The sequence below is a fragment of the Falco punctatus genome (genome assembly GCF_963210335.1).
Source record: "Falco punctatus genome assembly, chromosome: 14".
NCBI classification, from domain to species: Eukaryota; Metazoa; Chordata; class Aves; order Falconiformes; family Falconidae; genus Falco; species Falco punctatus.
Genome location: NC_137594.1, coordinates 17,974,213 through 17,988,769, shown reverse-complemented (window position 1 = coordinate 17,988,769; position 14,557 = coordinate 17,974,213). Strand labels below are relative to the sequence as shown.

Here is a 14,557-nt window from a genome sequence, read left to right as displayed (position 1 = left end):
CAGAAGCAGTGATAAACTGGGGAGGGAGAAATCTAGGTGGGTCCATGATTCTGGAATGTAAAGGCACTGAAGACAGGATATCCAAGACTGCTGTCCTGTCCCAAAGGTACTTCTGGAGGCTTTCTGACCTAACTGATTACTTTGGACATTTGCAAAATGAGGCAGCGTATGACGGAAGTTTTTTTCTGTCCCCTACTTCTAACCACTGATAGCAGAAGGAGAATGTTGCCATCCAGACATAGGATGTATGATACAATATCACAGTTTTTATTATTGATGTGACTAGTGGTATTCTTACTTTCCAAGCCTCACATTGGAATTATTTTTTTAATGCTGTCAATAATGCTTGTTATTTGACAGTTTATCCTGGGATCCTGCTTCAATTTGGTATAACATCGTAGGTCCTATGGGTTTAGTTGTTTCTTTTCCTATTTTATTGGTAGTCTCATGACACAGTACCCATTCATTTGGGTTTTATTGTGTGCAGAGGACTTGGGAGTCTAATGAGAGTTATGGTGAGATGCATTATCTGTCTGCTGGCTTTACTACTTCCTGAAAAAAAAAATGGTGGTTTTTTTTGTTTGGTTGTTTTTTTGGGTTTTTTTTTTTTGCAAGTGTGTTGCAGGATAATCACTTATTTTATTTATAGGGATTTATAGGAACGGTTTTACTGAAGTATTTCAGCAGCTGACAAATACAAATTAATTTGTATAGGTTGGGAACAGTATCACTGCCTTTCATTAGGGGTAAACTAAAGTATATTAAGTGAAAGCAAGTTGTGAATACAGCAGGCCTGAGACTAGGATGCTAATTTCTAATCATGTTTCTGTCTCACTATATAATTTTCAATGTCAATGAAAAAATAGCATAAAATTTATCACTTTTGGTAAGCTTTTGCAAAAAAATAGGTGAATGAGAGGACACCTAGCCTGTGTCTTTAGGCACAAGATCTGATTCTTAGATATTTAGGTATGGTATGGTATGGTATGGTATAAATGACCTATCAATAAAACTCACTGCTGCTATGTCTGCTGTAGCCAGGCAGGTATTTTCATTGTCACTAGGGCAATTTTGGGGGAAAGGACATGAAGTAATTAAATGTCCCATATCTATTCCACCAACACTAGCATGGGCAGAATTATTTGATAAATGAATTGGAGAATGATACAGGCTTGTTATCAACAACTGCTTCGTGATACATTAATAGAAAACCTTTCTCAAATATTTAATCTGTTGGAAGTAGTATATGTTTATGATATTCCAGAGCTCAACTGTAACACAAAATTCTGTACCGTCAGGGTATTTCTTTGTTACTGAATGACAGCAACAGTATTGTTCTTTTCCCAGATATGTTCAGACTGCCAGCATAATGTTGTTCTACGTTGTTCAGACAAGGCTAGTTTCTTCCTCAAGGCAAAAAGCATACAGAGCCCTAAGCCAGTAGTAAGGAAAAAAAAAAAAAAACCTAAACCAAGTCTGAATACTCAGTACCTTAGAATGAACGATACAAATTGTTACTCCCAGCATCTGCTGTTGTCTAAATTACTTATATATTTAATTCAAAAAACATTTAACCAGACTTTTTTCTCAAAAGTTCTCTTCATGTGCTCCAGCAGAATCAGTGACTTAAATATTAGAGTATGGTTATGTCTCTGATGGAAAGAAGAAAGCTTTTAGAGGCACAAGCCTATAACTCTGGAAATTTTCTTGTAGCTTTTTTTTTTTTTTTTTTTTTTTTTCCTAAAGGAAAACATGTTTTTGGAGCTACCCAAAAGTTAAGCATTTTTATTTTCTGTACTTTTAGCTCTATAAATTTTCAAGGTGTATCAGATTAGGCTGTGATTTATCTCAGGGAGCGTAAATGAAATAATTCTTCAGTATTTTTAGTAGGATGGTCCACTGAAGAGAGAGAATTTGTTAAAATTTGTTGGCAAGAGCAAGGTTTGGCCATATAGCCACATAGGCAAGACCAAAATAAAGCAAAGTGTACATATTCCCTATTGAATTAAATAAGAGCAAATTGATGCTTCTTTAATTCACATTTCTAAGTTTATTTTCACTTTTATCTAAGGATACCAAATCTCCATCTGAATTGAAGAATGACTTTTAGATCATAAACATTTCTTCCTGCTTTATAGTAATTTATCATACTGAAAACCAATTTAAATCTTAAGAGAGTTTGAGGAAAATAAAGAATACTTTATTATTCTAGATCACCATTTTAAGATTAATGTAATTCTGTTGGGAATTTATTAGGAAGTTGAAGAAAGGAGATGCATCTCTATTATTATGGCTCTTCTCTCTGTCTGTTACTTCTGAGGCATGCTGTGTTCCCCTATCCTCTCCTGAATATACTTTTGCCCTTTTTCCTGGAGGTTACCATATCATCGCTTCTCCCAGAACAATTAATCATGTAATTGTTCTCAAACTCTCATTTGGAGTGAAGTAAGTTTATCAGAGATGTAGTTGTCTAATTCATTTTTGACTGAACCAGTGTTAGGGATGAATATGTGAATTAATATTCTGGACCAGCTAAGAGGGTAGGAACCTTTTAAATTGGAACAGTATGTGTGAACAGCTGCAGGTATTTATCACTTGATTGTCATCTATTTTTTTCCATTTACAGGATGAGACATAGGTTGTTGACTGGAGGATAATCTACACTATTTCATTGCAGAAGTTGTGCTATGATTATACATGTCTCACAAATGCACTGTAGTTAATGACAGTCATGCACTCTGACCCATATGGATTTTTCTTCCTTTGTCTAACCCCCCCCCATCTAATTACAAAACCACATTAAATATGATGCAAAATAATAGATTAGAATCCAAATTAACATTAGGCTATTAGCCTAAAGCTACTAATGCAGTGGCTGAACTTTGCAAAAGGATTTTAATAGAGCTTTGACTGCCTCTATCATGGATCTTTTACATTAAATTTACATTAAACACATTATTAGGTAAAGCAATAATCCTGTGACATGATTCTGATTAATAATGTGAAGTATTGCACAGTGAACTTTGAGGGAAAGTTCATTCTTTTTGTTTTGGTTATCATTTAAGGAGATAAATCAGGTTCATACATTTGTTGCTTTCTCCATTTAGCTACAACTCTGACCCTGACTTGGGATGCACAGATTTTTTGGTTGGTGTATTTAAAAAAATTAAAATCATTATAGAATCTTCTTACGTTTAAAATGATGTCTCATTAAGAATTTTACATTTGTCAGTTCTTGCAACAATATTATATTCAGGATATTGCCTTGTATCATTTCTTGTTGGTGCATCTTCAACAACAGCAGGAGCCACCCATACATAAGGCCAGATTTTCAAAGGATCCCAGCACCTGGTAGCATCTCTGAATGAGACTTGGAGAGAATTTTAACACAGATAACAAATATGTGTTATCTGTGGGTTTTTTCCATACAACCTCTCATTCCAGATACACGCAATATCCGTTTGTAAGTGGAGCATTGTTCATTAGTCTTATGATAAGAACAATGGGCTAATGTATTTCAGTGTGTTAGGTTAGGACTGGAGATTTCTGGTCTTTCTTAGTAATAAATGAATATTGAAAATTGACCTAGTTTTACACAATTGAAAGTAAAAGTCATCATGGTACAAGAATTCTTGTTGAAAAAATTTATAGCTTAAAGGATTTTAAAAGGTTGAGAAACACTGACCTGTACAATAATACTATGGTAGTTTGGTGCCTCCTAATGAGATACACAAACAGCCAGTAAATGTTGCAGGAAACTGTCTGCTGAAAGGAGGGTTCATAAATTTCAGCCCTCTGGGATTAGGATGACTCCTGCATCTTGGATACAATCACCTAGAGACAGATTTATGGCTTAAAACACTTGTTTGATAGTAGATACCAAAGTCTTTTAAAGATAAAGCATGGCTGAGGTTGTCAGTACTCCTGCAGATGTATGTTAGGAAGCTGGGAACCCACTTCTGTGTTAGGGACTCCTGAAGGGGATGATGGGATGAGTCTGCAAGGTAGCAGAACCATTCCTAAGCCACCAAGGTGGCAGTAATTCTGCCTACATGCAAAGCGAGCTTCAGGCTGGGGAACTCGGTGGACAGAAATAGAGCATCTTTGAGATGTTAGCAGCTTAAGAGATTAAACAAGGTTTTTTAGAATCCCTGCCTTCGATTTAAATTTCTAAATTTCATTTTAGTTCTTGGCCAGATTTGGGCCTGATAACGCTATGATGAAATGGGTCACATACATATCCAAGATAAGTATCACCAGAGGGCAGTGCTAAACTGGGAACTAAAATTTTATTTTGATGTGTAATTCATGTGTATGGAAAAAAGCTGCTTTTGTTCTGCTTCAAATATTACTATTTAAAAGTACATTTATTTTATTGAAACTGGTGTATGTCTGGTTTTAGAAGCAATGAGAAACATGATACTTTTAATTGGAGCAAAGAAAAGACCTGTAAAACATCACTTGTTGGAGTTCAGAAAAGAGATTTTGCTCTCAGTTGCTCAGACCCTGAAAGATACTTCGTTAGTGTTTGTTCTTAAGAACATGGCAACATCAAAAAATAATTCATTTGACAAGTTATTTGACACAGTCCGTGCTTAACCTCCTCAGAATCCCAGGTTCTCTCTTTCAGCTGGCTGGAAAAGGCATGCTCTGTTCTGCGTCTGTGCTGCTCATCCGGGGAAAAAAGGGTCTGGCTTTTGAAGCTCTGGCCTGTGTCATGTGTAGAGGCACAGCACACAAAGAGTTACTGTAATTTGCATAAAAATGCCAGCAAAGTGCAAACGCTGCTTCATTAATATGAATGAAGTTCACAGGATATTTACAAATCACACAAAGCCCCCCATTTAAAAATATATATGTTTGATGCAAGTCACACACGGTGTGGATGTGAAGCAGTTTCTGATACTGGCATAACATGGCGTGACAATAAGTAAATATAATGGTTGTCTTCATCTTCATTGACACGGGAACTTCGGCTGGGTACTGACAGTAACAGATGTAGCGGGGGATATTAGTTGAAATGAACTCCAGTACAGTATATCATAGTAATAGGCTTTGTCAATATGAAGCATGCTGTAAAAGCAGGGACTCAAATCTGCATGAGGAAGCGAAAAAAAGGGTCAGACTGAAAAGGATGTGTCTTTCGTGGTGATGTGAGGCTTCTGCCTTTCCAGAAAGCATGATGCACTATACGCAGGAAATAATGAGAGTATGAAGCATTAAAAGTATTTTATTAACGTGGGACTGGTTTCTCGTTAGTCTATGATAATAAGAAAGATGATGTGTCGGTGGAAATAATAGGAATCAGAACTGTGGTCTAGTACACAGTAAAATCATGTAAAATTATGTCAGGCGTTAAGACCTACTCATAATACAGCATATACAAGTAAATCTGTACAGGCTTATGCACAAAGAATGATGATTATCTTTCTTGCACACTTGTGAATCACCCACAGGAGAGTGTGTTTTATAATGAGCTAAATGAAATATAAAATATTTCTCTGGATATTATGCATTAATCATTAATTTTTATGTTATGAAAAAGACAGTATCTACAGCTAAGTAGGGAAATTAATTACATCAACTTCACTTCAAGCTTAAAGGCGTTTATTTTAAAATACTGCAAGCTAATTCAAGAGCAGAGTTCTCTGGTATCATAGCTATTTAGCTTCACAGCAATGAGCTCATCTTTTCATGAAGAGTTAAATTCCTAACCAGTCCCACAGATTAAAACAGTATCATAAGGACTGGGCCATTTTTGACACTTTAATTACTATCATAAACCTAAATATCAAACTATAATTTTATAACTATTCAGATTGTTCAGTTCTACTATGTGAAGAATGAGAATTTGGAGAGTTGGGTGGTCTGTTTTATTTTAATAAGAGGCAAAGCTATATTTTTCCATGGATCAAGTCCAACACAGAAAGAACTGTCAGTGTGAAAACAATAGAATTTATCTCCACTGATGTAGCTTGACATATGAACAAGAGCCTGAATTGTTGCCATGGCAATAAATGTGTAGGACTTATGCATGCATTTTCTGCTATAGGATTTTGATTAATGGCATTGACTAAATAGTCTGAAGTAGAAGAAACACTGCAGCAGGCCTGAGAATAGAGATGGCCTGGAATGGGTATGCACACCCTACTGCACACTTTTACTGGTAAAATAAACTGTGGCTGAAATCAGAGTTGTCAAGCCTCCAGTAAAGTATGAATTGAGGATTTAGCACTTACGCTTAGTGTGAGAATTTAAAATGAAAAGACAGTCTCTTGAATGTGAACTGTATTGGAACGCTTTTCTATTTTCATAGATGATATTTCATCTTTTGGGACGAATGCTTTGAATGATACAAATAGTCCTTTTCCATCTTTAGTGGCTGTGGGCTCGATGCAGGTCTTGATTCAGAAGACAATAACGTATCTAGCTTTGATTCACTCACTAAGGTATGGAAGCAGTGGGAGAGGAGTGTGTCGGTATCCTACTGAGCCAAGGTCTTCACTGGAAATAGGGAAAAGTGGTTTTCTGGGACCCAGACAAGATGCAGAGCACCTCGTGGGAGGTGGTTTTATTAAGGGAATGGTCAGAACTTAGAAAAGCCCCTAAATAACATGTCCTTTGAATTCAAATAGATCTGGTTGAAGATAATAAAAGTGTATGGTTTATCTGTGTCTGTGAGGGTGCGTGTACTTAGCTATAGTGCATTTGTAATAATAACTGTGTTTATTGTGGAAGAAATTGAATGTCCTAACTAGCATTTCGTACCTACCCTGATTTTTCAGTGAATTCTCGAGTACACATGACTACTAATTACATATATATGTTTGATTTAAAAATAAATCGGGAAACTTTGCAAACAACTTCGAACAATTCTAAAAGTCAATGAAATGCAAAAAATATTTCATATCTATAATATGAAGATGCTCATTCTTTACATGATTTTAAATAGATTTTATTCCCATATTTGTTCATTATAAGAGCTATTTGTGTTTAATCAAGGGTTCAGCTTTTCCCCAGCTCATCATCTGTTCCTAATCAACTCTGTTGAGGAATCAGACTGCTGAATTTGTGATGTTGCTATCATTTCTATGGTAATAGGATAGTTGATGAGCACAGAGTTATTGCTTCATGGTAGAATCAGGGAAAAGGAAGACTGGACTGTGTGGGAGTCAGAGTTAACAGAGATAAAAAGTGTCTTTAGTTGGAGAAAACAGGAGCACGGGAAATGATGGCCAATTAGAGGTATTTTTGTGAAGGAGTTCCCTTCCAATTTGCTTCAATGTGAAGTTTTCTATTATTTTATAAGCTCACCAGTACCTTAAGAATACTCTTGGAAATACTAATTGATAAGTATGTTTCAATACTTTTGCCGTTACAACTTACATTACTGTCTCTTGATTTATTCTTCAGTAATTGCTCATTGCAAACTTCTAAGACACGAAGATGCTAATTACTTGAAAGTTTTAAAAACCTGTGTTTACCTGATTCTAACGCTCTCAGTCTCTTACTGGCATCATCTCCTTCACACTGGTGCACTTGTCTCCCCAGTGGGACATGGCAGTGGTGGTGGAACGGGTTCCTTGTGCTCCAGCCAGTTTCTTGGGCTTTCTGAAACAGCAGTGAAGGAGCCTCAGGTTGCTTTTTCAGGATTGAAAACCTGGAAGCAAAGGGAAAAGCTTTTTAAAGTGAGACCACCATACTAGTCTCTGGATCCCTCAGCTGTATAATGCTGCTCTTTTTGGCCTCCATGCTATCCGCTACTGAGTAGTATACTTTACAGATATAACTTTGCCTTTCTGTCTTCTTTTCAACACCTCTTCCAAAGCAAGTAAGAAGGAAAAGCATGCAAAGACAACCCAGAGAGATTATTTTAAGGATAAGAATGTTTGATTTCATTGGCTTGTGTTTTGGGAGTGTTGCTACAGTATCCAGTTCATTACTGTGTAACTCTTGTGTTTCTGGCCTCTTTTGTGACTTCCAAAGTTCCTCTTCGTTTCAGGACTCACAGGGTCCAGATCTTCCTTTCGTGTAGCATGATAGAGCTCTCTCCTTCCCCGGCCCAAGGAGTCCTTCAGCTGTGCTGTTCTTAGTGTAGGGGGAGTATCCTTGGAAAAAAAGGATTCCATCCGAAGTAACTGTATCTGATATATGAAATAGCTATGGGACGAACCAGCAGCAGGGAATACAAAGCCACACAGCTGGTGTTGATGTTCATGCTGAAGACCTAATCAGGAAAGATCCTGGAGGTACTGCTCTTTACTTTCATGTGATCATGAACTGGGTCTGTCTGAGGTGAGAAAACGCATTCAAATCCATTTGAACTCATGTAAAAAGCAAAAGTCAAACCAGCTATTCTGTAGTCATGCATAGCTTGCTAGCAATGAAAGGATTCTTCATGGTGTTTACCAGTATCTGAATATGAATAATGGGTCATGTATAGAAACGCCTTGAACTCTTTTCCTCATTCATCTCCCTTGGACTTTAAAAAGGGGAAATTCTGGTACAACCCCCACTGTAGGCCAAAGGGCACTGTCTGTCAAGACTGAGAATATCATAGCACATTCATGTGTTTGGCAGATTATCACCTTAATAAGATGATTATCAGAGACCTTCCAGCTCTCAGGCAAGAAAGTAGACCGGACCAATTATCCCAATTCAGCCTCAATAAATAATGGACTTGAATGGAATTCCAAAGCCTGCTAAAGGACATTGGAAGTGCATGAGAAGCTGAGGCGTTAGAGAGCCGTTGTCACTGTCCGTTGGCCTTTGCATACACCAGCCAGCAAGACTACTGGGTTCGCCGCTCTGGTTCTGAAATGAATATCCCATCTTCGTTGCGCAGGTGCTCTCAGTTTTTCTGACCTCTGTTGCCAGATGCGAAGCAGGGGTAGGAATTCAAATGACAATGAGAAAAAACAGATGTTATGAGAGTGAGATGAAACAAAGAATTCTTTCTCCAGAGGCTATGCTGAAGTTGCATTGCAAATTTACTATTACTCAGTTTTAAATTTATTTTTGAATAACCTTAGAGAGAAGCTAGCTAACCTGATGTAACTAAAGCAAATGCCCCAAGCCTGGCATGACATCGTTTTTGACTGGGCTGTGGAATGAAAACCACACATGGAGGATCCTTCATATAAGACATAGGGCTCCGAACTGCGTGGAACCTAATTCCTTGCAAACTTTGATGCAGCTGGTCACTTCTTCCCCTAAGCTTCTTAACTGTCATGTCCTCAGAAATCAGTCCTGTATTTGGTCCTCTTCAGTACCTACTTGATACCAAATTCTGTGTCTGCACTATCTTAAGTGGTCTAAAAGTGCTCCTTAGCAGAAAAGAGCAGCTGGAAGAGTTCAAGTTGTGCATGAGAGCAAAGTAGCTCAGTCCATAGTTCAGTTTTAGATTCTTCCCTGACAGTAATCTGCAGCAGCACTTCAAGAAACATTTCATGTCATCACTGGTTAGCCAAATTCCACTCTATCCTGGGATATAAAAGTCTTGCCTTGGTTTATAATACCTTTGTCACCTTTCAGCTGCATTGCAGGAATATAGGTGAAATCTTCGGTGCTGTGTTTCTTTAATAGATGAACTTTCCACAGTCAGGATTAAAGTCAGCAGTTGGAGAAGACTACGTTTTCTCAGTAGCTCGTCTGGACTATGCTGTGAGCTCTCTCAAAGCAAAGAACTAGTCTAAACCTCCTGCCACCAACTCGCAGTGCAAGGTGCATGGTTTTGGCCTTAACCTCACTAGGCAACACAGAGCACAAAAATCAAGACTCAGCGTAAAATTATTTTCTGAAATACATGAAAACACAATTTGACTGTTATCAATGGAAGGTCTTCTGATATATGAATAGAAAAATCTACAGAGACAAATGAGTTTTCTTGATAAGCAGATTTTGATACTTGCCTATTATGTTGCAACTTTGTTCATTTCCCTTTTAAATCACCTGGGCTACAGTTCAAGGTATTGCTTAAGAACTGTCTCAGATAAGAACCGAGAATCCAGGTCTTGTGAGTCTGACATGTCCATGCAGTTTCAGACAAGGATTTTTATTTTATTTTTTGGAAGGTGAATCTTTGTTCACAACCACAAATAGCTTTTTTTACTGTTATCACATATACAGTGCCTTGTGAAAGCCGGATATCCATTGCTCCTGCACCATATAAAATTTATGGCTGTGAGGTCCATACTCCTCAAAAAGCTAGATACAGAAGAGGGAGTTAGGTCTCAGATCAAACAAATCACTCACTGGAAAATCAATATCCTAAATTTGTGGTGGAATTGGATTTAAATAATCCACCTGTATTTTTTTTCATGAAAGAGCTGATTTTTGAAGGCATTTAAGCATTTGAAATGTAGATACATGTGTATCTCTAAAAACTGTAGTAGCTATTTACATGTAAAAATATTATAATAATTTTATTTTTTTTAAAAAATATTTTAAACACCTTTAATTAAAATTAGTTTTCATATATGTTCCTGAAAGTGGTGTAACATACGTAGGAGTGCATGTGTATAAATATGTGGAAAATTAACATGGGAGCACAAAGATCACTGCTTGTTTCATAGGGAAATACGCACTGTGCTAGCAAAGGAGATAGCCATGGGAGTATACCATAGGGAAAATTTGGATTTAAAAGGTTTGTTGTATGTAGAATTCATCCATCCCTAGCTGTACTTATGTAAGTAAGATATACGCTATCTATCTGTCTGTCTGTACATGAAGATGTTTGTCAATGACTCACTCAAACACATGCGGCCAGAACGACATTAGACCAATGCAAAACACTTTATTCGAAGAGAGATCAACTCTAAGCAGCGGCTTGCTGAAGTATTATATCTGAATGTGCCTTTGGGCATTTCTTTGCTTTTTAAGGTTGTTGCCTACTGGCAGGCTTTGAATAAGGATATGTTCATTAAAGGCTGGATGGGGTGGGAAGGGCAGGAAAACATTTGAGAGAAGTTAGACAGTATTTTCCAGTATGGCCTTGGACATAGCAGAGCCTAGGTTTGTCTGTAGTGTTCATAAAAAGGCACTGATATATGAAAACCAAAGACAGGATTGAATCAAAGAAAGACTTTTCATCTTGAATCTGTCCTGTGAAATCCAGCTTCATTTAAAGAAGAAACTTCTGGAATTCCATCACCCTTTAAAGCCAATGTCTATTGGTTCTGGTGCAGTTTTCTATAAGCAGACATATTAATAGACAAATGCTTCTAAGATTCAACTGTCTGGCATTCCCGTATGGGTCTTTCTGAATGCACAGCTTTGTGGATGGAAAGAGGCACGATTAAAGGACAATGAAGAGTAAACAAATATTTCTAAAAATCCAGCAGTTTATCATTTGACACTAATTTTCTACATGTATAATAAAAAAAAAAACAACAACCAAACAACAGGGCAAGAAAATAGAATTGTGTGATACTCACTAGTGCATAGGATTATTTTTCCATTTTTTTATCATCAATGAAATAGATTGCTGATAGTCTGTGAATTTTTCTGGGTGAGAGCTTCCTGTGAAAGTATTTCCTTTCTGAAGCCAAGGAAATATATGCTGGAAAATTACCCTGTTTATCTCTACTGATGATGCCTGCCTAGTAAAAATGTTATTAATTGCCCTTGCCTTCTAGAGAGGCAGTTCTTATCATATCACATTGTCATGTAATCTTCCAGGGCCTATAACATGGCATATGGGTTTATTAGTGGGTAACATCTGAAGTGGCGCAGTTAAAGTATACATAGAGCTAGTCAGGATGCTTCAGACCTTTAGGATCAACATGGATGATCAGTTTGAGAGCTAATGATTCCTATTTTTAAAACGTACATAGCTGTCCTCAGCAATGTTCACACTTTAGTGCTTTTATCCCTCTAAAGCAAATTAAATGATAAATTACATATAGTGTAAATTTTATACCACAACAGGTTTTAATAATAGAATTTTCTCTTTAAGGAAGTACTTCTGATCCAGTCTCACCAAACAAAAGAGTCTGCCTTAAAAAAAAAAAAAAAGGAAAAAAAAAAAGCTGTTTCATTTTATATTGGAAAAATACAATGTGACATCTGGAGAATAAATTGTTCAGTCAGCCAGAAATACTCCTTGTAAAAATTGCTTAGGTTTCTGTAACAAGATTATTTACTGGGACTGTTCACCTATAATACAGCACACTTCTGAAATGGACCTTTTATGAAACACATCAAGCACTGTGGAAATGTATTCAGTGCATTAATCTACAACACTACACACTTTACAACACTTTTAGAACAGATTTTGAAACTCAGATCATCTAATGAGACAGAAAGTTTTTTCTTTATATTCATTCCAGTCACGTTTTATGCGAAGCCCTCAGGGTATTTAACATAATGCAATAGTTTTTTTAGAAAATACAAACAAACAAAATGTATTACTTTTCAGATGACTAGTGAGCTCAGACTGTTTTCTGTGCATATTTCTGTTGCCTATACAGAAGGCAAATACCATGTGTATCTTTTGCTCCACAGCTTTATGAATATTTAAGCACCTCAAAATATATCATAGTTTTGTGTAATTAATGGCAACAACTTGATTATGATCATAGTAGAGCCGAAGAAAGGGCCTGATTCAGAGAGGGTGGAATTGATTTGCTATGGCTGTAGGTGTCTTGAGTGAAGTAACATCGAAAAATGGAAGCAATAAAAAGGATGCATTTATGCCTTATTTTAGGCACTAGGTCTGCAAGGAGCTGTGTATTTTCTGTAATAAGGTGGTTTCTAAGTCTGAATGAAATCATAAGCAGAGATAGGATGAAAGCTGATTCAGGAAATACCCAGATGTAACAATGAAAAATTAAATTTTATTCATGATATGTGTGAATAGCTAAAGTCTAAATCCCAAGCAAGATGACAATAACGAAACAGATTTATTTTTGCTTGTAAGATAGGTTTCAATGAAGTTGCAAGAATGTAGGAGGGGTTTCTTGATAGGCGATTCAGAAATCACTGCATTCAAGTTGTGAGATAGACACTGAGTTAGTTTTTTAATGCAACGGAAGAAATGATGGTCACAAAAGAGGGTGTCTTTCAGTTTTTAAACACAGAAGGCAATCTTTAATTGCTGTCTTGCCTGAAAATATGAAGAGTATTCTCTTGACTGGTAATAACATTGCATGAATCACACATTGGAATGTGTGATTCAGGCACTGGGTCTGCTGTACTTTGGCAAGTCAGATTGTCCCAAAATAACATTTTTTTCTCAAGTCCATTATAAAAATGAGGATCAAGATCATAAAATACCTGAACTGTCAATTGTCATTAAGTATGTAGGTCATAAGAGAAACCAGCTGGAACGTAAGAATGCAGTGTAAAAGCAAAAAGTATATAAAAATGCACTTATCTTTCAGTTTAGCTGCCCCTCTGTTCCAGCAACATGGTTTATGGGAAGATCTGACTACAGGTGAGCTATAGGTCCACCTTCAGCCTTTGGGGCATGCATCCAAACCTGTCTGCATTTCCTGCTGGTTTGAGTTGCTTATTATGAGTACTAGTCCAAAATGTGCATCAGTGTAGGATATTAACTTGGAGATTGTAACTGTGGATTGCAATTGCCTCCAATATTTTATACCAAGATATTACATTTTCTTTGTTGCAAAGTGATGGTGCCATATGGAGAAGGCTAAAATTCACCAACTGGAGGAAATGAACTATCGGTTCTTGAATTTCTGGTTTCTGCTACTAAATCAGTTATTGGAACTCTGAGATAACTTGTATATCACCTTGATAGTCTAATATTAATTTATCTTGATCATGAATTGTACAGTGTTTTGCATATATAAACTACTGTATTCATGGGTTTGCTTTTATTTAAATTATTTATTGTATTAAGACAAACCTTTCTTAGGAATAAAAGTAATTTATGGCAGTGTATGGTAATTGAGAGGTGATGATATCAGCCAGAAATTGTCACCTGTCTTCTTGCTTTCAAAGATATTTCTTAATGTTTCTTCTGCCTTGCCATTTAAAATTAAATCATTCCAAGACTGTGAAGTATTTTTCTTTAGAAGCCTTCTGATGTTGTCATTTTTGTCAGTCTTCAGATGTTCAATTTTTGCAGTGCTCCTGATTTCCTGCAGATTTTATTCTTTCTTCACAGAATGATTCATGTCATTTTCTAGAAGTGGTGTCTACTGTATGTTTACTTCTTCTGTCACCAGAACACCCATGCCATTAGAAGTCATACCATTTCCTGTAATAACCTCTGGTTTCTTTGTACTTAAAAAATATTGTAATTTATCTCAACTGCTGCTACAACATTCTTTTTGTTTTCCACCTTTATTTTGCTTGATTGCTTTTACACTCCGCTCCATTTTGCAGTATTGGTGCTTTATTGGTCTTCTATGTCTTTTTTTAGTTTTGGCTACGTTCTTGTTTCATGTCATTGTTTTTCCGTATACACAATGACTTTGAGTTTATTGTTCGCTGAGATATATATGGAAAAGTAAGCGTACACTAACATACACTGCATGTAATTATGAATGGAAATAAATGAGATAATACATTATATGTAAAACGTATTCTA

At 36.5% G+C, this 14,557-nt stretch overlaps 1 long non-coding RNA gene across 1 annotated transcript in view; it reads left to right on the top strand.

Annotated features, from left to right (window-relative positions):
* Positions 1-14,557, top strand: part of LOC308053487 — a 103,062-nt gene that overhangs the window by 39,670 nt on the left and 48,835 nt on the right. The gene's annotated exons all lie outside the window — the stretch shown is intronic.